Raw genomic sequence first — 21,808 nt, forward strand, 5'->3', positions numbered from 1 at the left:
TGGTTCGCAGACTACCCTTCGGTAGAAACGATGTAAGATTCACCAGATGATAATAAAGTGGTGTTCCTTAATAAAAAACGATCAGCTATTGACATTAACCTTCATCTGCAGCGGACACTAGTCAATACGCTAGCATCATTATATTGTCTCTGAACTTCAATACTGGCACAGATAGCCACTTTGGAAGCTTATGATAAGTAAAAATTAACATATATCAGCAGCAATATAAAAATTTGTTAGTTTAAGACTACAAAGTTAGAGTCAAAAGGAAGAGGCTTACCTATGTGAGAGCAAAGATAAATGAATGGTGTTGCCCTCTAAGGCCCTGCAGGCCTGAGTGACAGGCACGCCTCTTTCCCCTGGAGGATTATACCTTAAAGACCACAGATTTCTGACACACTAAATTTTAAATGTTTCCTGTTTTATATTCTCCTTTAACTTTGAATCTCAAAAGAAGATTAATTTGGAGCCAACTTCTGTTTGCATTGCTTTCTTTGTCATGCAAATATAATGCTGGCCTACTTTACCTTTTCTTAATTAGGGGTAGGAGAGAGCAAATTTTTCATTCATTCTAATGCTCCAGCTTGTCATTCACTTTTTTTCTTTCTTCCTTAGGGAAAATGTTCTCCTTTGGGCAAGGTTTTTAGTTAATATAATAATCACCAGCCTTTACGCTGCAATTGTGTAATGGGTTTATGAAAAGAGCAAAGTGCTTTGCTCCCTGGCCAGGAAGGTAATTTAGAATCCTAACAGGAAACTCTCTGGCCAAGGCAGTGAGCCAAGACCTTCAATGGGCTTCTACTGTCTGTTTGAACTCTCCAGGAGAAAAGCAAGATTGAAACAGTATTCTGTGACTTAGGAGATTCTCACTCTCTATTTACTTTTATTCTAGATCTCAAAGAAGTCCTTGATCTTTTAGAGGCTGACTTTAGAAGCTAAGTGCCCTAAGCCAGAACCAAGGCTATTTTTATTACATCAGGAAAGAACAATAGACATATTTTATCTTTTCTTGGAAAGTACTCAGTGGTAAAAACAAAACAAAACAAACAAAACAAGAACAACTTCCTCATATTGAGTTAAAATTGATGCCCAACTACCTCATTCCCTTGCCATTGACACCTGAGCTCCACAATTAACCATAAATAATCTAATTCATTTGGAAGTAAGTTCCAGTACTGCCTACATGGTCCTCTATCATTAAGGCATTTTCTTACCTTAGATCATCATTCTCTTCTCTGGATCTCTCTATTAACAACAGAATTGTGATTCAAAACAACCTTGACAGGTCTGCCTACATAATGCTAAGAATGAAGGAGATGAAATTTAAGTAGTAGCAATGTAAATTCTTAGGACTGAGCACTGCAAGCAGAGTCTGTTCAAGTTTAGGACAGGAAACACATCTTGAAGTTTCTTTATGAATGTTCATTTATTATAGACAATAAATGGCATAGTAGATAATAACTACTTTCAAATATTTAAACATCTATTTCAGAATAGATTTTAGCTCAGATACAAGGAAGTTGTTTTTTTTTCTTAACAATATTAAACTGTTGAATTTTAGAGCTGGAAGACTCTTACAGGTCATTCAGTCACTCCAACTTTCAGGGTATCTATAAAATAGTGTTAAAACAAAAATTCAGTTTAGTACATTTGAAGATCTAATTGGCTTTACTGAGTGATTCCTAATGGGGCAGCATCGCATCTAGCAAGTAGAGAGAAGTCCTGAGAAGCTAAACAATATGAAAGGCTTTTACAGGCAGAAACTGAGTGGGACAAAAATGTTATTAGCAAAAGAAAAGAAAGGGCCTTCAGAGGCAAGTTCCTTCTCTTAGGGGAAGCAGTGGTGGTGGTGGGGGGTGCTCCTTATCAGGCAGATTTCCTCAGCTTCTTTTGGGGGGATAGAGAGAGCCCCCATGACAGATTACCTCATTGGTACTGACCAGAAAATTTCAGACTGACCAATTAAGATTACATTCCTGAGAAGGTTGAAAGTGGATTTAGGTCTGTTTAAGTGTTTAGGATAGGTGCCATGGGCTTTAGGCCAAGACACTCCATTTGGGGCCTGGGGTTTTCTCTTTAACAATAGAAAAGCCTGTAACTGAGATTTTAAATTTCAAATAAATGTTTTGACAAGGATTAGGTTAAAGGCAGAGCTCTGAAGCACACCTCTAGAGACCTCTTCCCTAGATTAGGTGGCTTTATTTATTTATTTATTATTTGTTTATTTGGATTTGTTCATTCAGGAAGTTTTTAGAAAGATCTAAATATAGTCCACTTAGCCTGAATTTCTTTAATCTTATCCCAAAAGATAATGAGAGAGATTTAGGCAAATTAACATTTTGAGTCAATGGGGAGGACTCCCATAATTTTTTCTATTTTCAGCATCAACTCTTTCTCATCAAAGTCCTTTTTATTTTCCCCCCATGCAACTGTCTTCTGAACAGAGAAAGTTGAACGTAAGTCAAGTTGAACAACTCTGCTTGCTTTCCGTTTTCTGTTATAATTTTACCATCTGCCCCAAGCAATAGGCTGCTTTCTTTCTTCTAAGGTCCACTTGGTTTAAACCATAATTAAACCATAATTAAGACTTTTTGCTGTTCCACTCCATTCGTTTCTATGTGTGTACTTCAGAGTTTATAAGGCACTTTTCTATATTGCAACCAATTATATTTTTAGTTAACCCTATGATGTAAGCACACTGTTTAAGATGAAAGTCCTGTTTTATAAAATAGGGAACCATAATGCACTATCACAGTCAACTGTGCAAATGACATTTATTCATTGTTCTTTCCATATATCAAACTAGCAAATTATAGGTCCTTGAGCCAAATCCAGCCTGCAGTGTACTTATCGGCCAGTGAACTAAGAATGGTTTTTACATTATTAAAAGATATACATATATATATATATACACACACACATATATATACACACACACACATATATATATAAAGATATATATATAAAGATATATATATATAAAGATATAGATGTATATATAGATAGATAGATATCAAGAGGCTCAATTTTGCATCTTGGCCTACAAAGTCTAAAATATTTCCTATCTGGCCCCTTAAGTGAATGTTTACAAATGCCCTGCTCTATATCATAAACTGTAGGAGAGAAAGATCTTCAAAATAAATACTTATAACAGCTCCAGAAACATGGGTTAGTATTAACTTTTAAAAAGAGGACGACTAATAAAAATGAAAATAGAAAAGTGAGCAATTCACTGAAAGTCAAAGACTGAACAAAGGAGGAAACCACACATACACACACACAGATGCAAACAGTAAATCAGGAAAGACTGAAGAAACTTAAAGTGTGTTAAAGAGAAAACCACAGGCTCTAAATGATGTCACATGTGCTAAAGACTATTAATGATACCAAACCTGGATTTAATACCTGACCTAACTTTTGTTTCTATCCCCCATCGATAAAAGAGGCACTCTGCATGATAAAAACCCTTGCCATTTTCTTTCTCCCGAAAGATGATACCTGGTCTAAAAACAACCCTTTCTTTTCTTGTTAATACCTCCCCTGCCCTACCCTTTTTCCTGTAAAATCTTTCCATTCTGTACAACACCTCAAGCCTTTCTATTGGATGCTGCCCAATTCATGAATTACTTAATAAAACCAATTAGATCTTCAAATTTACTCAGTTGGATTTTTTTTCTAACAAATGGAAAAGGAAGATTTTGTTTTTTAAAATTTTTTAGACCATGTTTCACCAATTATCTTTATAAATTTAGGTTGCAGATTTCTTGAGGAAAAAATGAAATATTCTTTGAGTTTATATATAATATGATACTCAGCCTGTGAGCCTTTAATAAAACTATTTGCATTTGAAAGAGGCAGGCTGGGCTTGAGAGACTCTTTGGGCCAGAGGCAATTTGCCTAGCTCCCACCCAGGGCAGCCCCATGAAATGACATGGGGGAACAAGACAGGAGGCACGGTGAATGCAGGTCACCATGCAGGTCATGGAGGAATGCGCCAGCAATTCCTCACCAAGTTCAAAAAGAGCCCAAGAAGCCAATCCTGGGGGCTTATGATTAATTAGGCCAGATGGAAATCTTCCTTTTTTTAACGGAGTGAAATGCTTGGCCTCTCTGACTGCATCTTGTTCAAGCCTGCTTTGTTCCCAGGGCCTTCAGGTTAATAGCTTCTGCTTAGTCTTGCATATAGACATGCTCATCATTAGAGGAATTCTGCTTGTGGTCTGAGTTTCACAAAAACAGCCTCTTACCAGAAAATGCCTCTCTGAGGCCATAAGGAAAGTATGGACAAAAGTAATGATTATTTATCAAAAATTTGCAGGACCCTCCTGGCCAAATTCACATCAACAACAGTCAACAGACTAATGACAAAGAAGTTTCACAATCTTCCTCGGACCCCTGCTGGTGCCCAGATGTCTGCAATTGTCAATGACCTCTTACCCCTCCTGTTTCCCCTTGCCCTTGGCATAAACGCCCAAATTCTGTACTTTCTTTAGGACACTAGTCTGCCATCTTCTCGGCTTGCTGGCTTTCCAAATAACATTGCTTTCCTTGCCCCAGCACCTTATCGCTCAATTTTCTGGTTGTACTGTGCAGTGAGCTGTACAAGCTTAGATGTGGTTACATTCCCTTTCTCTGTGTCCCCTCAGAGATGAGCCCAGCAAAGACACTGTTTCCCGGTAGACTCAGGTGAATGCTGTGACAGAGGCAGTTTCTCAGTTGCCTTCTCCTGTTTGGCATCAGAAGCTTCTTCTCTCCACTCCTGAGTCCAGAAAACTGAAAGCCTCATAAGGAGACAAGGAGTGAACAGTGTGCTCATGAGAGAATGGAGGGCAAAAGGTGGTGACCGTCTATCTGGTAAGTGGGTAAGCTTTAGAAAAGCCAATCTGCAAATAACAACCCAATGAGAGAAATTATTCGGAATGATAACCTAAAAATAAAAGGCCAAAGGGAGAGGCAACAAGCGTTTACTTGAGATCTGGGAGAATTGCAATTCTGGAAGAACTGATTTCAGCAGAAACGCAAAGAGTGCTCTGGTTATGGGGTGAAGGCAAGAGGTTTTTATGAGAAAGGGAAGGGGAATCATTACATAAATAAAAGGAAGAAATTCCTATTGGTGTTAATAAGCCAAGGAAGGAATTTCTATAGGTACAAATAAGCTAATTTATTCTTCATCTGTGCCTCGTGGCGTTAATTCTGAAGACTGTCCTTTATTTCCAGTCCTGAGTCAGAAAGTCTGATTTCCTGTTAGCTTTACAAAAAGTTGTCTGGAAGATGCTGCTGCTCTGGCCCAGCTCAAAGGTTATTTTTCCCAGTTCAAACATTCCAAAGGTTTAAGGACAGACATGCAAGACAGTTCTTCTGGATGACAACTCCAACTCCATTTTGAAGTGGCTCCATCTATATTATTTTTCACGGGAAGTTCTTATTTCCTGTGGTGATGCAGATTAAACCCAGACTACAGGGTTCAGTATAAAGTCAATAAAAATTATCAAATGAAATATATTATCAAAAATCTGTTCCTAATCCCTACTAATATCTGTTTTAATGTATAATCTATGTTCATTTATGCATTAAGTTATTTAGCAATTACTGAGCAGGTGCTCTTCTTCAAGTACTAAGCTAGAAGCTGAGATATAATAGTGACCAGGAAAGTTATTCATTCATCTTTTCAACCAATACAGGTGTGTCAGGTACTATTCTAGGCACTGGAGATACTGCAATGAATGAAACAGACCAAAATTTGTGCCCTCCTGAGTCATGATCACAAGTAACTTTGGAACCAGCCTGCAAGCACTTATTTTTAAGTTTAATTACCCCCAATTGGGAAGTATAGCAATTATTATGAAATTTAAATTTACTAGCCTTTCCTAAGTGTAATTCTAGATTTGGAGTCCACATAAAAGGTGGTCAGCCAAGAAAATTCAAGGGTGACTTTTCATGGACCACCCATTTTTCTTCCGCTTTCAATAAGCTATGCTCTGCACAGGAATATACGTACCTTGTACAATAAGAATATGTGTCTGGGAGCAGTGCACTTTGCGCCCCTTCAGGCGGAAACAATTTATTTCTCTGTGTGTTCCTCATCTGTCAAGTTGGAGGCAGAAAATACGAAGTCTTGCAAAAATATGAAATCAGCAAGTTTTCTAAATTTTCTGTTACTCTTCTGCTGTAGGCAAGACCTATTTCAGTGCCGTCCAGAGACTAACTGAGCAGTTGGAATAAACGGTATTTGGGGGTCCCTTTCTATACTGAAAGTATGATTCATGTTGTGGTCCTAGGATTTTTCAGACCATATACAGGGTGGGGCAAAAGTAGGTTTACAGTTGCGAGTATGCAAAGCAGTTTATTCTTGTACTATTATTTCTTGATAATTGTATTATTTTCTGTACAAACAACTGTAAACCTACTTTTGCCCTACCCTGTATTATTGTCCCCCATCTATTAGATAAATATTATCTGTTACGATGCTTTCAGCCAAAAGTGAGAAGTCTCAGCTAAAAATGTCTTAACAAATGAGAAAACTTACTATCTCCAATGAGATCAGAGGCAGTTACCAGCACTGGATAATTCAGCAGGTCAACCATAACCCAATGTCTTTTCTACTTTCTGCCCTGAATCCCATGCCCCCCAAGTGTGTTCTCAGTCTCATGGTCATGAGCTATCTGCAGTGGTTTCAGATGTCACACAGAAACATTGAAAGGCTGGAAATGACACTGAGAATGCCTCCCTTCCTGTGCTCCTCTTTAACAGTGAAGGATGCTTCCCTGGAGGTCCTGAACCCGTATCTCGTCTTCATTTTGGTCAGAAGGATATCATATCCTATGTCTATTTTTTAAGCCAGTCACTGGCAGGGGAATGGAACCACCAGGATTGGTGTAGCCTCTATTTCCTGGAGAACAGATATGAGAAAGCTTTCCAGGTATTAGCAGTGGGAAGATTGGTTGCCGGGTAGGCAACAGTGTCTTCAGTTGAACAGCATGTGTTCATAGGAAACAGGTATAGATGCTAACTTAGACTGTTCCTTACAGATGACTGGAGATGACTGGCTTGCAGAGCTGGCAGCACCAACAGTGGAATCACCTGAGTGGAGGTGGAGGTGGGGGGTTACCTACAAATACTGAGGCTGGGGCCCTCTTGCAGAGAGAGATTCTGATTCAGTGGCACTTGAGCACAGCCTGGATGTCAGGATCTTTTTTTTTTTTTTTTTTTTTTTAAATATGTCTTTACTGATTTCAGAGGGAGGAAGGGAGAGGGACTGAGAGATAGAAACATCAATGATGAGAGAGTCATTGATCGGCTGCTTCCTGCACACTCCCCACTGGGGATCGAGCCCACAACCCAGGCATGTGCCCTGACCGGGAATCGAACAGTGATCTCCTGGATCATAGGTTGATAATCAACTGCTGAGCCACACCAGCCGGGCTGGACGTCAGGATCTTAAAAAACTCCCAGGTTATTCTAATATGAGCTCTAAAGTATTGCTGAGTCTAAACCAAAGCTTCTCAAACTTTAATATGCACAAAATCCCCTGAGGATCTGGTTAATTGCCTGCAGATTGATTCAGTTAGCAGCATTTTTAACCATTTTTTGACAATGCTAATATTACAGGTCTATGGACCACACTTTGAATTACAAGGTCATAATATCATGAGCTCCTGTAGCCTGTGGTCCCATCACAGCAATTACCATAGTGTAGGTAATTTGGCAAATGTGTGGCTGACTTCTCAACTGGCCCTGAGCTTCTGACAAAGAACTAGAAAACCGCCCAGAATAGGTATTTCATAACTATTCATTGATTTTGCATTGTTGAATATTAGAGAGAGCCTGTTCCTGAGCAGTAGTGGGTGACAGGTGGACCACAGTAGAAAATGCAACTTTGAGGCTCACAGATGAGAAATTCTAGAATAGCCATATGGTTGATTCCATTTGACCGCCTGTGAGCCTTTGGTGAGGGACAATTGGTTACGTTTAGAGACTGATGTTATTTGCGAGGCCAATCGAAGTTTTCACATACAGACCGTAGCTTGGAAGACAAGCTGTCAAAAGTGATTAGGTGAGAGGTGGCAGTTAAAGCCAAATCTGGATGCACACAGCTGTCTCTTCTCCCTCAGGCACTTTTGCAGGAGATAACTTAAAAAAAATTTTTTTAATTGTTATGTTTGAATGCATGAGACCCAGGACGGACAATGAAAAGCTATTTTACGTTAGGATGCCCATGATCACCCTTGTGTAGCTCAAAAGAGCAAGGCTTGGCTTTTAAGAATGAGTCATTTTCTTTTTGAATGAAAGAAATTACTGTCCACAGCACAGAGAAGCCACGGAGAATACAGCCATTAGAGATACCTGAGTGTCAGTGAATTATTTTCCCGCACTATAAGTGATAATCATCCAGAAAAGCTAGATCCTTGTTGCTTGTCTTTTTACTGCTCATAGCAATGTAGCACAGGACAGGGTGTTCGCATCAGTCATTCTCACAGGAGAGTCAAGGATTGCGATGCCACCTTAATATATAATGATGCCACCGGCACAACGGGCTGCTCCTGAGCAGCGCTCGGCCGGCGTAAAGAAGTCTGAAAGCAGCCTGTGTGGAGAAACGCAGAACACTCGAATAGTACAAGCATCTCCAGTTCCATGGCTGTCTTTCCCAGCTGTACTTGTCTTGGCCACTAGAGACAGCTTCTTTTTGGAAAAGAAACTTCTTTTTCAAATCCCTGGGCTTCAAGTATGTTTATTTTTAATGGTGAGATACACCTTTCCCAGGGGTGACAATGAGCTCATCAGCTTGGCTCCTGACACGCCGGGTAACCCCGTCTCCGTTACACAGCTGGAGGGATCCTCTGTGGCCCCATCCGCCCATCCTGCTATCTCTCCCTGGATGCGACCCCTCCGTCTTCATCCAACACATCCCACATGCTATAGTGACAGGTGGGGTCAAGGGGCAAGCATACAGACGATAAAGAAATGCAGTGTCTGAGCTGGTCAGAGAGGCTCTCAGACAGCAGAGTGTGGAAAGTGCTGCTGGGACCACGGTCTCGGGGTTTAAATCAACGTTCCCATATTTAAAATCTAGCCTCTAATCTATACAGGGCTATGAGTATTAAAGGCTTCAGTACATGGGAAGTTTTTTGGAGCATGCCTGCTCCATAGAAAAGAGTATATTGGCATTATTCTTATTATATCATAACGTTTACCTCAGGGTGGTGGATTTGGCAAATTTTTCTCTTCTTTAGACACATCATTTGCTCTTTCTAATTTTTTAAGAAAATGTTACTTTTATAATATGAAAGATCACATATTAAAAATGTTTTTAACCTGTTACAGTTAGTTATTGCTGCCTAACAAACCCCCCTCCCAATTAAGTGACTTAAAGCAAAAAACATTGATTATCATAATTCATGGACGTGCCGGTACGCCTCTGTGAGCTGGCTGAGGGTTTTCTTTCAGGCTTGGCCTGGTTGTGGGCGTCTCCGCTGCTCGTCTCTCACTGTCCTCTGGAAACGGCGAGACGGCTCTGGCAGCCCCCCTCGTGGCAACGGCAGGAGCGCAGGAGAGCAAAGGGAAGCATCCACGGCTTTCTGAAGCTTAGCCTCAGGAGTGGCACAGCGTGTACCTCATGCGCTTGACCCACGCAAGCCACATGGCTGAGAGCAGGGGCAAGGTTGCCCTGGATGCCCTGCCTTGTATGTGGGAGAAGGTGTAGAGGCACAGAGCAAAAGTGATGGCTTGTGCGCATGGAGGAGAGAAAAACTGTGATGGGGACCACCATTTTTCTGGGCTCCGCACAAGTCCGAGTTTCAGTTTGCTACTGTCCTCTCATGGTGACTGGAATCATGACAGATACACGTGCCTTCAGATCCCAACCCAGCAACTTACTGTGTGACCTTGGGAAGTCACTTCGCCTCTCTGAATCTCAGTTTCCTGTTTGTAAGGTAGAGACAAAAATAGTGCTAACCTCATTAAGTTTTTAATAATTAAATGGGGAATCAATGTAAAGCTCTCAGTAAATACTGGGCCAAGTACACACTCAGTAAGTATCTGTCCACAGCCTTAGTGTGGTTTAACATCACCATCTCCATATAAGCTGTCACAAGCTTTCTAAACAAATGCGATCTCTTCCTTCAAAGTCCTGTACTCCCATAATCCCCGCTGCTGGTCATCTGACCGGCATCACATAGGGCTTGGCGCTGTGGTTGTTTAGGAAGCTCTCCTGCTGGACCGTAGGCTCCCAGGCGGAAGGACAAGGCTTCATGCACCTCTGCGTCCCACAGCACTTTGCACGTCTTTACCAGCTAGAGTGCCAAGAACAGCTTACGCTTTTACAGAGCTTTTTCACGAACCCTTTCTAATTCAACCCTCTCAGCGTGAGAGAGCGGCGACAGGCTTTATCCCCATTTTATAGATGAGGAAACTGATAACTAGAGACTCTGAGACTTGCTCAACATCACACTATATGTGACGTAAACCTTATTCGATTTTGTATCTTTGAGCTTTACCCAGTTAACTTTCACATATGTATTGATGGGGAAAACGAGCTTAAGTTCAGCAACTTGGCAAATTATATATATATACACATATATATACACATATATATATCTATATATTCCCCAAAAATATATCCACACTTTAACAGCTGATTCTATCACATTTTGAAAATGAAATGTATTTTAATAAACACTGCCTTTATAATTATTCAAAGTATGTGTATACATTTTGGGGGGAATATATATATAAACACTCAGTTTGCTAATATATATGTGTGTGTGTGTGTGTATATATATATATATATATATATATACACATATATATATTCAATAGCCAATACTAAAGAGCACCATGAAATCCAAAATATGCTTTACTCTGATTATAAATTTTTTCCAGCAATATGTTAAAAAAAATGAGGAAAGCAACAATGTTAAGTTTTATTTTGGTTTTGTCCTGCTTTTTCTTTTTTCTACTTTCTGCAAAAGTACATAATGTATATGAATTTGTATAAAAGTGATGCTTATGTTTCAAATGCCATGTTTTCCACTGAACTCAGGATAGGAAACATGACATTTAAAAAAAGTTCTTTAAATTGACACATTTTTAAAGTGCACAATCTATTAACCAAAAGAAGGCAGAGGAGAGAGGGGAAGCTTCAACTCCACATCTGAAACCTCAGCCCCTCACCTAAAGTCATCACTTCCTATCCTTAATCTCATGATCTGAAAAGCTTCACTTTCCAAAAAGTGAGAGACACACTTTCTGGGGTCTCTCTCTCTCTCTCTCTCTCTAGAATTTGCTCTCATGTTTGCCCCAGATGGGTTTGCTGTTAAATTGTGACCAAGCACATATGTGCCCATCTGCTTGTTCTATATTTCACAACAAAATAACTATAATCTTCACTTATATTTTCCTCCATTTTTTTAAACAAAGATTTATTTGTTGTTCCTCCAGCAAAGGAGCAGTAGGAACTTGCTACTTACCACATTATCTCAGTGGTATCTTGAAACTTTAATGTATGGCCTCAGGGATAATGGAATTTCTTAATATCCTACATTCATTTTCAAGAACATTTTTCACTTATATAGTTTTTAATAATCAAAACTTGGCAATTTTCTCATGAAATTTGCTTTAGTTAAGAAACAGAAATGTGTCTTTCTCCCTTTAAAATTTTATTGGGCAGTCATTGTTTTACAGAATTGCCCATATATTTTCCAGACTTTTGAAATTTATTATGCTCTAAATACATATGAAGCAAATTTTTTGACATGTTTGTCAAAAGATTTTGTAAAGCTATAAAACATATAGCTTTACATACAAAAGATACAACTTTTATTGAAGCAAAAATTAACATCTGTCCAAATACCACCGCAAACTAAGAATTACTCTTGAAATGTATACATGAGGCTGACCATAAACTTACAGATTTCATGGAGATAACTAACAGTGGTTAACAATAACAATAGTAGCTGTCATTTACTGAGTAGCTACGATGTCCCAAACACTGCTAAGTATTGAAAAGTCATTATCTCATCTAATCCTCATAAATACGGTGAGGTTGATACCATCATCCTTGTGATGGTTATTTTTACGTGTGAAGTGGGCTAGGCTGGTGCCCAGATGTTGATCAAACACCAGTATAGATATGTGAACCCTATTCTGTGTATGTGTAAACTAAGGCTCTGTGTCTAAGAAACTCAAGTACACACAACCAGGGAGTAGCAGTCAATATTTGAAAACTCACATCTCTCAAGACTCCACGGTCTATGACCTCATGCTGCCTCCCAGCACAGACTCAACCCTAAATGAATGTGAAGTCCTTGAAGCAATCATTATTCCATTAAAGCTGAAGAACCTGGAGAGAGCTGGTGATCCCCAGGATAGCAATAACTTCAGATTTTCATAATCTTAAATTTTGAGATTATCTTTGGAGTTTGGTCTTAATCTACCACTTTGAAGCCTGGCTTTCACTAAAACGGGTTTGTCTCACTATTCATCTCCCAAATGAAGAGACTGGATGTCACCAATATGGCAACATAGATCATTCCTGACTTCAGTCCCCTCACAAAACAGCCATATAGTAACTACCCATAGAAAAGACATCATTGCAAAACTCCCAGAACCTGGGGGTGAAAATGGAGACCCACACTGGACAAAAGAGACTGAGAAGGAAGGGTAAGAGAAGGGGTAACATTTTGAGTACATGGCCCCTCCTCTAGGCTGGTACTCTTGCACCAAGAGGTCCTCCCAAAGCCTATAGTTCCTTCAGTGGAAAAAGAACCCAAGGTGGATTTCCAACTTCCAAAGAACTGCAGGATGCTCCTCAGGTGTCCCTTAGGTGTCACCTCATACAGATCACCGAAGTAATCTGCAGAGCTCCACCACTGGGATTCAGATCTTGGTGGACCTGAGCAGAGATCTTAACTAGCAGCTCTGCCCATTTGTAGAGCTGAGCTGAGCTCCCATCTGGTCAGGGAGCTCTATTGGCAGTTCTGTCTGATCTGAATTCCCAGCCAACAGGCTGATAGGGCCCTAGTGGCTATGGAGTCCATTCTATGGCCCCACCAAGCAGTTGAGCAAATTCATAGTCCTACCCAATTGCTGAGCATAGCATAGCCTCCAGCCCCACCTTTCTAGGAAGTGCAGCTACAGATTCCAGGCAGCCATAAAACACATCTTTCGTCCTGTGTAGATAGGGAGCCAGACCAGCAGCCCTGCCCAGCTATGGAGCTTAGCCTCTGGCCCTGCAAAACCAGCAAGTCTGAACAGTGGTTTACGTGACCCATGAAGCCCAGCCTGCAGGATACAAGTATATGCAAATCAATAACTGTGACACACCATATTAATAGAATTAAACACAAGATCATATGATCATCTTATTACATGCAGAAAAAGCATTTGACAAAATTCAACAGTCTTTTATGATAAAAATTCTCAACAAATTGAGAATATTCAGCGTATCAAAGACCTATGTGACAAACCCACAGTGAACATCAAACTCAGCAGTGAACGTTTGAAAGGTTTTCTTCTAAGATCACAAATCAAACAAGAGTGAGGTGCCCCCCCCCAAAAAACCACTCACCACCCCTATTCATTATAACACTGGATAAACTAGCCAGTGCAGTCAGGGAAGAAAAAGAAATAAAAGACATCCAAATTGGAAATAGAGGTAAAATTGTCCCAGTGTTTGCCGATAATGTGACCTTATACGTAGAAAACGCTAAAGACTTCACAAAAAATGTAACTAAACACACACACACACACACACACACACAGAGCTAGAACTAATCAATGAATTCACTAAAATTGCAGGATACAAAGTCAACATATGGAAGTCAGTCGCATTTCTATAAATGAACAACAAAGTATCTGAAAAAGAAATAAAAACCTATTCACAATAGCATCAAAAACAATAAAATACTTAGGGATAAATTTAACCAAAGAGGTGAAAGATCTCTACACCAAAAACTGTAAGACACTGAGGGAAGAAATTGACAAAAACACAAATAAATGAAAAGATATCCATATTTATGGATTGGAAGGATATTGTTAAGAGGTCTTTACTACCCAAGCAATCTATAGATTCAAGGAAATCCCATTCAAAATTTCAATGGTTCTTATCACAGAAATAGAAAAAGAAATGCTAAAATTCATATGGAACCACAAAAGACCTTGAATAGCCTAAGTAACCTTGTAAAGGAGCAAAGGTAAAGACATCACGTTCGCTGATTTTAAACTATATTACAAAACTTTTGTTAATGTAAGAAAACATTTAAACCTGTAAAGAACTTTTGTGAGTTTATTTGAGCCAAACTGTCGACATACGTTGAGGAGCCAAACTCTCAAGGATTGAGATAATGCTCTGGATAATAGCAGTTTTGCACCTTGCTTTACACCCTACAATCAAAGGGGAAGACGCAAGTGGGTTACATGAAATCCATTGGTGATAGATTAGGGAGGCGGGAGAAAGCAAACGGGGAGGGAACAGGGGGACCTCAGGGATTGGATCAAAAGTAAAATGATAGACATGTACTTCTTTTACATAGGTGGGTACAGGACAGTTAACAGTCAACAGTTAACAAGATACCAATAACATAAGATTCCTGGTCTCTGCCCTGGTGCATTGAGGGGGGAGGGGGGGACTACTTTGTTTTGTAAAGGCCTGTGTTAATCAGGTATGTTATCTCAGATGCAAAAGACAACTGACAGGCTTAAGTTAAGGTGAAAATTAACCTTTGTTAGGGGAAAATACTGCCTAGGACAGGGCTACCAACCATAAACTGCTTATGTTTAAAGAGTTTTAATTTGAGACCATCTTTTATGGTTACTTTAGGTCTCTGAGTTTGCAAGGCCACCATGCAGGCCCGCCCTGAGCTTGTGAGGTTTAGCATGTGGCCCTTTTCACCCACACTTTTATAATCAAAACAGCACTGTTTTGATGGTAATAGCATAAAACACACACAGACTGAGGAGCAGAATGGAGAGCCCGATGATAAGCCCATGTTTACATGGTAACCTAATACTTGACAGGGAGCCAAGAATATTCAGTGGGCGAATGATAGTCTTTTTAATAAATGGTATTGGGCAAATTGGATAGTCATACTCAAAACAAGGATATTGGACTCCGATTTTATACTATCTACAAAAATTAACTCAAAGTAAATTAAAGACAAATGTGAGACTTGAAGCCATAAAAATCTTGGAAGAAAACATAGGAAAAAAGCTTCTTGACATTGGTTTTGCAATGATTTTTTTGAAATAATACCAAAAGCATTAGTAACAAAAGGAAAAAAAAAATGGGACATCAAACTAAAAAACTTCTACACAGCAACAGAAACAATCAACAAAGTAAAAGGCAACATACAGAACAGGAGAAAATATTTACAATCTATATATGCACAAAAAGTCAGAAGCCTTTTGTAGACTTCTCAATAATCCCCTTTTCACGGTCCTTCTCTAAAACGTGGGCGTGCACAGCTTCCAAATTTCCCCCTCAACTTTGATTGACTCAGGTGTTCCAAGGCTTGATAGTGATTTGTTTCTATCCCTCAATTGCTTTTGGGCCTTTGAACTTCCTACAATTAGGTAAAGTCAAATTTCTAATACATTCTTTATTCCATAACACTCAATATAGTTTTGCTTTTCTGATTGAAATGTAACTGATTCATGCATTGGTACAAAAAGATATTCTATGGCCAACAAATCTAAAGATGGACACCTGGAATTATATATTTCATCTGATTAAAGATTCAAAGGCATGAATGACCCCATTGCTAGTAGAAAAGGAGATACTGGTAGATCATGGCATAAAGTGACAAAAATATTATTTAAATCATTACCTAAAATCAATTGCTTTAAAAACGCAAAGTACTCTTGTTGATATAGAATATTTTAATGAAAATAAAAATTATAATGGGGCTGACTCTATGTCAGTAAGTGTTTCACAGGAGCTAAAAAAAATAAAATAAAATGATGAGCCTAGAACTTTATATCCCCAGCTCAGGGGTCTGTAAGAACCAACAAACAGCTTTGATAACCATAAAATAATACTTATTTGCTGTACTTTTAGGGACAAAATTTCTGAAAGCCAAACCAAAGTCTAATCCTGCAGATAGTTAAGTTATAGTGCACCTTAAACTCACAACTTCCCAGGGTCTCTCATGCTCAAGTCAGGGTAATGAGCGGAAAGGAGTAAGGCCTTGAAAGTTGGGATGGGAATATTGGACAGATTCTGACGAAGATGTGGACCTTGCACCCCTAAGGCTGGTCGGTTCACTCTTGTCAGCTCGCCTTCCTGCCTCTGTCTGAGGAGGCCAGTTTCTCTTTGCCTGAAGAAGGTGGAATGGGCTCCCTGAAGTTGTTGCACTGCAGGGGATGGCTGATCCTTTTCGAGTTTTAACCCCCTTCCCCAGAAACACGGCACTTCTCATTGAGTCCAGACCTATAATCACGCTCAAACCCTAGAAGACCCCAGGGAATCCGCAACAAGTTGCGACTCTTACGTAGGTGCCACATATTCCAAAATATTTGCAAAATTTTGCTAATTTATAGCAGCATAAACCTGGAGAATATATATGAAAATTACATCTAAGAGTGTTATGTTAGAGAGGAAGGGATAGAATCCCTTACTGAAATATACATATTAGCATCAGTGCACTAAGAAGAGATTTTGTATTCAATGTGCTATGTCACCTGGACTGGCTGGGAGAGGCTCTATCTGAAGTGTGGTCTGCAGGTGGTCTACACTGAATGAAATGGCAATACTAGAACCTCTTTAGTATCCAAAGACTTACAGAGATTAAAATGCTAAGGAATTTTGGTACAAAACTTGCTCACACAGCTTCTAATTATGTCTTTCATGAGGGTCTAGAGGTGCCGCCTTCACCTAAGACCTGAGGTTTACATGGATGAGGGGAGCGCCAGCATCCTATGGTGGCTACTTCCTGTGGACCAGAGACGGTAGTAACTGTTTGCATAATTTCAATGGGAAGAGAGGGTGATATGGTATACCTGGTGACATTCACCTTCTCAAGACAGGGTGGGCATGGTTAACCATATTGGGCAATAGAGCTGAAGCCTTAATCAGAGTAGTCTGTCCCACCGAGATCTCCAGTGTTGGGCAAGTGACCAATGGTAGCCCTAGGATTGAAATAGATGGGCTAATGCTCAACCTCTGCTTACTCAGGAAAATTCTCAGGTAAGACAACGACTTGGCAATGAAAATTATCTTTACAGTCAAGGCTCCTTCATGCTAAATTAACATGCCAGCCCACAGGTTCATCAAAGCTTTACTGGCTTTGCCTGTATGCGGCAAAGTTTTTCCTTCTCTGGCAGGCTTCCTCTTCTTTGTACTCCACCCACAATCTGCATGTACCAAAGCTCCCTCCTTCCTTTGCTCACTAAGGGATGCTTTGTCTCCTTAGATTTTAATTCTTTTAGGTTTACTTGAGCACACAGCTCTTTATCATCTTTAAACAAAAGTATAATTTTTGCTTCATCCAGTACTTTTGTGTTTCAGGAGGGGTTAAGATCTCTATCACCTTCTCCATCCTAAATGAAAGAAGAGCTTCTAGTGATTAATATTTGGATTATGGGATTGTTGAATAAATTGACAGGTGATTTTAAAATTTATATAGAAATGCAAAGTACCAACAATAGCAAGAATAGCAAAGGAAATCTTGAAGAACAAAGTTAATTGACATAATCTGGGAAGACGTTCAGGATTTCTGATTATGTATGCTATTTCCAAAGGCCAAAAGGTGCTGCTCTGTCATCGTATGAAACTCGTCTTGCCATCAGGGACCCTATAATTCATAGGGCCATTCACTCTGGGGATCTCCACAAGGGCTAATAGTATAAAGTCAAATCTTAAAATTTTCAAAGCCTTTCTGCCCCACTCCCCTCACTTCAGTAAAGCTATTTTTTTTTCTTTAATTTACTCACTGTTTTTAGGGTCATCAGAACAGTGAAAGACATGGGCATGCACACTCTCATTTGGATTGAGGTTTCAGTATTTCCCGAAAGGATTTCTCTAGCATTGGTGATGAATAGTCAGAAGTTTATACAAACTCAGTATAATCACATAAAATCATTCCCACTATTGGTCACTGTAACTTTTGCCTATGACAATTTCTAAAGCAAGAAAATTCAGACTGTGTCCTACATTTCTGCCACCCCTACCAACCCCACAGTAACCAAAACTCTTAACTTTATAACCATCAACTTCAATAAGATACATCTTTGTCTTACATATCAGCATATAAAAGCATAAAAGATATCAGTAAAAAATATCCTAATTTAAAATTCTTTGGTTTGACAACAGAAGAGAAAGCTAGATTGCAGACATATGGAATAAATGTTGATGAATGTACTTTAACATCTGTATAAACATACTGATGCTATTATATTCTGATTATAATTGTGCTTTGCATTTGTCATAAGGAAAATGATGGGAGTGTCTTATAAATTTTATGATTTATAGTGCTCATGGAAAAATATAAAAGAAAAGGCAATTAGCTTAAAAATTTAAAATCACAGATCTGCATGTGAATTATTCAAGAAAAAATGTGACTGTACCTTTATCCTCTTGACAAAATTTTTAGAACTACAATAGCCATTTAAATATCTTAATAAATAGGGTAATCGGCATTCAATTTAAGATCCTGTGTCAATGAGGAGACTTAAGATAAATACTTTACATTGTAAATGTGTCTATTTTGCATATTTATGTGGAAACATAAAAATTTAATTCTGAAGGAAGTGATGAACAAATAATGCAGGCCAAAGCTTCAGGAGAGTTTATACATTTAACCAATTTAGGCAATCAGTAAGTATAAAAGAATCAACACCATTTATTGGGTATTACATAAACTAAAGAATAAGCTGTTTTACTTTATAGGTGGGCATTGGAGAAACGGACCAAATTCAATTTGATTTGTACAACTGAACAAATAGACTCTAAGTTACAGAAGATTGTGATTAGGTAAGTATGATCTTAGGGAAAATCAAATACTCATTGGATGCAGTCAGACCATCTGTAAAATGGGTTTATGGCGATGAGTATAAACATATTTTTAATAATGAGGACATTGGGTTGCAAGCAACATAATAAATCAAACACACTGCTTGAGTTACAGAATGGAATCAATCACTTTATAAACAAAATTCTAAGGGTCCACCTTTCAGACTCCGTTGGCTCTAGAGCTCTGAATAATTTCATGAAGAATCTGCTTCATCTCTCTGCTTTGGTTTCTAGGGCCTGCAAATATAGTCAGTCTGTCTTCCCAATCCCACTGAAAATATAGCTTCTGCTTCCAAATGGTCCACTAAAGACATGAGGTTGTTTCTCACTGAACACTCCTTGAGTCATGAGCCCCTACCAACACCAATCTCATTAGCCAGGGAGATCATATACTTTAATGGCCTTTGCTCTGTATGTCCTTGGCAATGGATGGGGCAAGGATGAGATTCATGAGATGATTTATTAGAGGAGGAACAGTGGTCTTTGTCTATAAAAAGGGGAGCTTAGGAGGCAAAAGCAGCTACAATCCAAAACTATCTCTAAGAACTTTTCCAGATTTTACACTGTAGGCTTCCATCCTCCCTATGCTGAGGCTCCTGCCTCCCTTCCCAACAGGTGAGTAAGTAAAACAGCAGGTAGGGAGGGTGATACTGTTAGAATCTTCTCTATGTGATATTGACCATCCAGGATCATCACAGACACGTGGATGTTGCTACTACATATTTAGTAGATCAGATTTTCTGTCAATATGCAAGCTGTATAGCATTTCATGGGCTATCCAAGCCCTTATATGAAACCCCTCCATTAGAGAAGTACTAAGAATTTGACAATACCAACCCATAAACTTAATATCAGTTCCACTCCACAGCACAGGTTTACAAAAGCACATTTCTTCTGTGCATGCTAAGCAAGCTGTAACACACCTGGAAAAGTAGAGAGATGTCTAAGAGAATAGAGCTTGGGAAAATATATTAGACTTAAATGCATTAAACTTACCCATAAGTAGGTGGTCTACTCTCATTTGAAACTGATGTTCTCTAGGGAGAAATTTTTATTACTCCTGTAGGTTCTTATTCACTTCAGTGGGTCACAATAGTGGGAGAGGGCAACGGTGTCCCTGGAAAGGACATTAGTCAATGTCTAGAGAAATTGTTCTTTGTCACAAACAGAGGGGACCACGCTACAGGGCAGAGGCCAGGGATGCTGCTGAATGCCCTGCAATGCACAGGGTAGATTCACAAAGAGTTATCTCACCCCAAATGTCAATAGTGCTGAGGTTGAGAAGTCCTGCTTACATGTTTTTCTAAAACCTCTGAGATACTTGTCACTGTTTCAAGTCATGTTTTCTCTGACCCAGCACTAATTCCATTAGTGCAGGATGATCCCTGTTTCTGCTCACCAACTCAGAAGGGAATGCCTGTGTGCCTTCAAGAAAATAACTAAAGGGACTTTTCATTTTAAACACTGATAAATGGGAAGAAATATTTCAGGTTCCTGGAATACCAGGAATGCTTTGCTGGTCGGGGGTCAACATGAAACTACAGGGATCCAGTCTTAATTGGCAAACTCTCTCAGCTCTTGATGGGCTACAATGATCATTCATTCGCCACGTGGGCTGGAAGTGGCTCATAAGGAGGGAGAGGCTTGCGCAGAGGGCAAGGACGGGGCATTTAAACACCTTTTATTTTAAATTCATACAGTTTTTGGACTCCCAGTATTTCAGACAGGTCATGGTCAGGATATGCAAATTATTCTTCTGTGAGTAAATTTTTTAAGAACTACAAAAGTCCGCCACTTTGAATTGACTTCCTCCCTTTGAAGGAAGGTAAAGAAAAGTTAATCATTAATAAGAAAACAATGCCTCTAACAGCTAACCTTTAAAAACCTAAACATGAAAAAAGTGAATCCCGAGGAAACTGTAACCGATCCCGTCAGTCTCAACATCCACAAGGCTCACCACGCGGACCCTGCAGCGACTCTCCGGCCAGCCCCTCAGACAAACCTGTGCGCGCTGAGAACATTCTCATACAAGGCAAGTAACATCGCCTCTTAAAATGGTAGAAAACCTACCGTTTTAATTTATTCTCCTGTTTCCTCAAGTATCGGGGCTGGTGCTTAAGGAAACAGCTTCACCGCTTTGCACAGCTGCGAGCACTGCACGGGCTCCTGATGGCCGAAGGTGTAAGTGAACCCCGGCATGACCAGGGGCCCCCCGGGCTTCGAGCGCCTAAGAATTCTGTTTCACATTAGCGCTTCTGCCCCCTTTCAAACCTTTCAGATGCACCGGCTCTCCTAGATATTGTATGGATAATTAATGTTTACTCTTAACATAAATCTAATACCCAGTTACACCCTTCAGTGGAGAACCACTTATCTTTAGAAAGCGGCGAGTACAAAATCTAAGGTGACGAAATGTCACGGACAGAAGCATTTCTCCAGATACAGAGATAATTGCTGCACATTTGCTTTGTCCGACCTTCCTTCGCCAGAACACCTAAAACACCGGAGGCTGTCCCCCTGAAAGATTTCATCTCTGAAGGAAGAGCCCGCCTCCCCGTACAGACATCTATTCGACTATTCAACACGTGCCGGGAATTTCTTACAAATGTTTCATAGAGATAATGTTCAGAGGCAGACCAATCAGCCAAGTACAGAACAGAGAACAAATATTTGCCGGCTGATCAAACATTTTCATTACAGTTATTAAGAGGATTATATTAGCATATTACCTTTTGATGCATGTTTAGAAGTCGCTGTTTGAGCATGTGCTCAGAGAGTCCCTGCACCCTCACCTCCCCAACTCTC

The sequence above is a fragment of the Miniopterus natalensis genome, chromosome 15 (genome assembly GCF_054644295.1).
Source record: "Miniopterus natalensis isolate mMinNat1 chromosome 15, mMinNat1.hap1, whole genome shotgun sequence".
Classification (NCBI taxonomy): Eukaryota; Metazoa; Chordata; class Mammalia; order Chiroptera; family Miniopteridae; genus Miniopterus; species Miniopterus natalensis.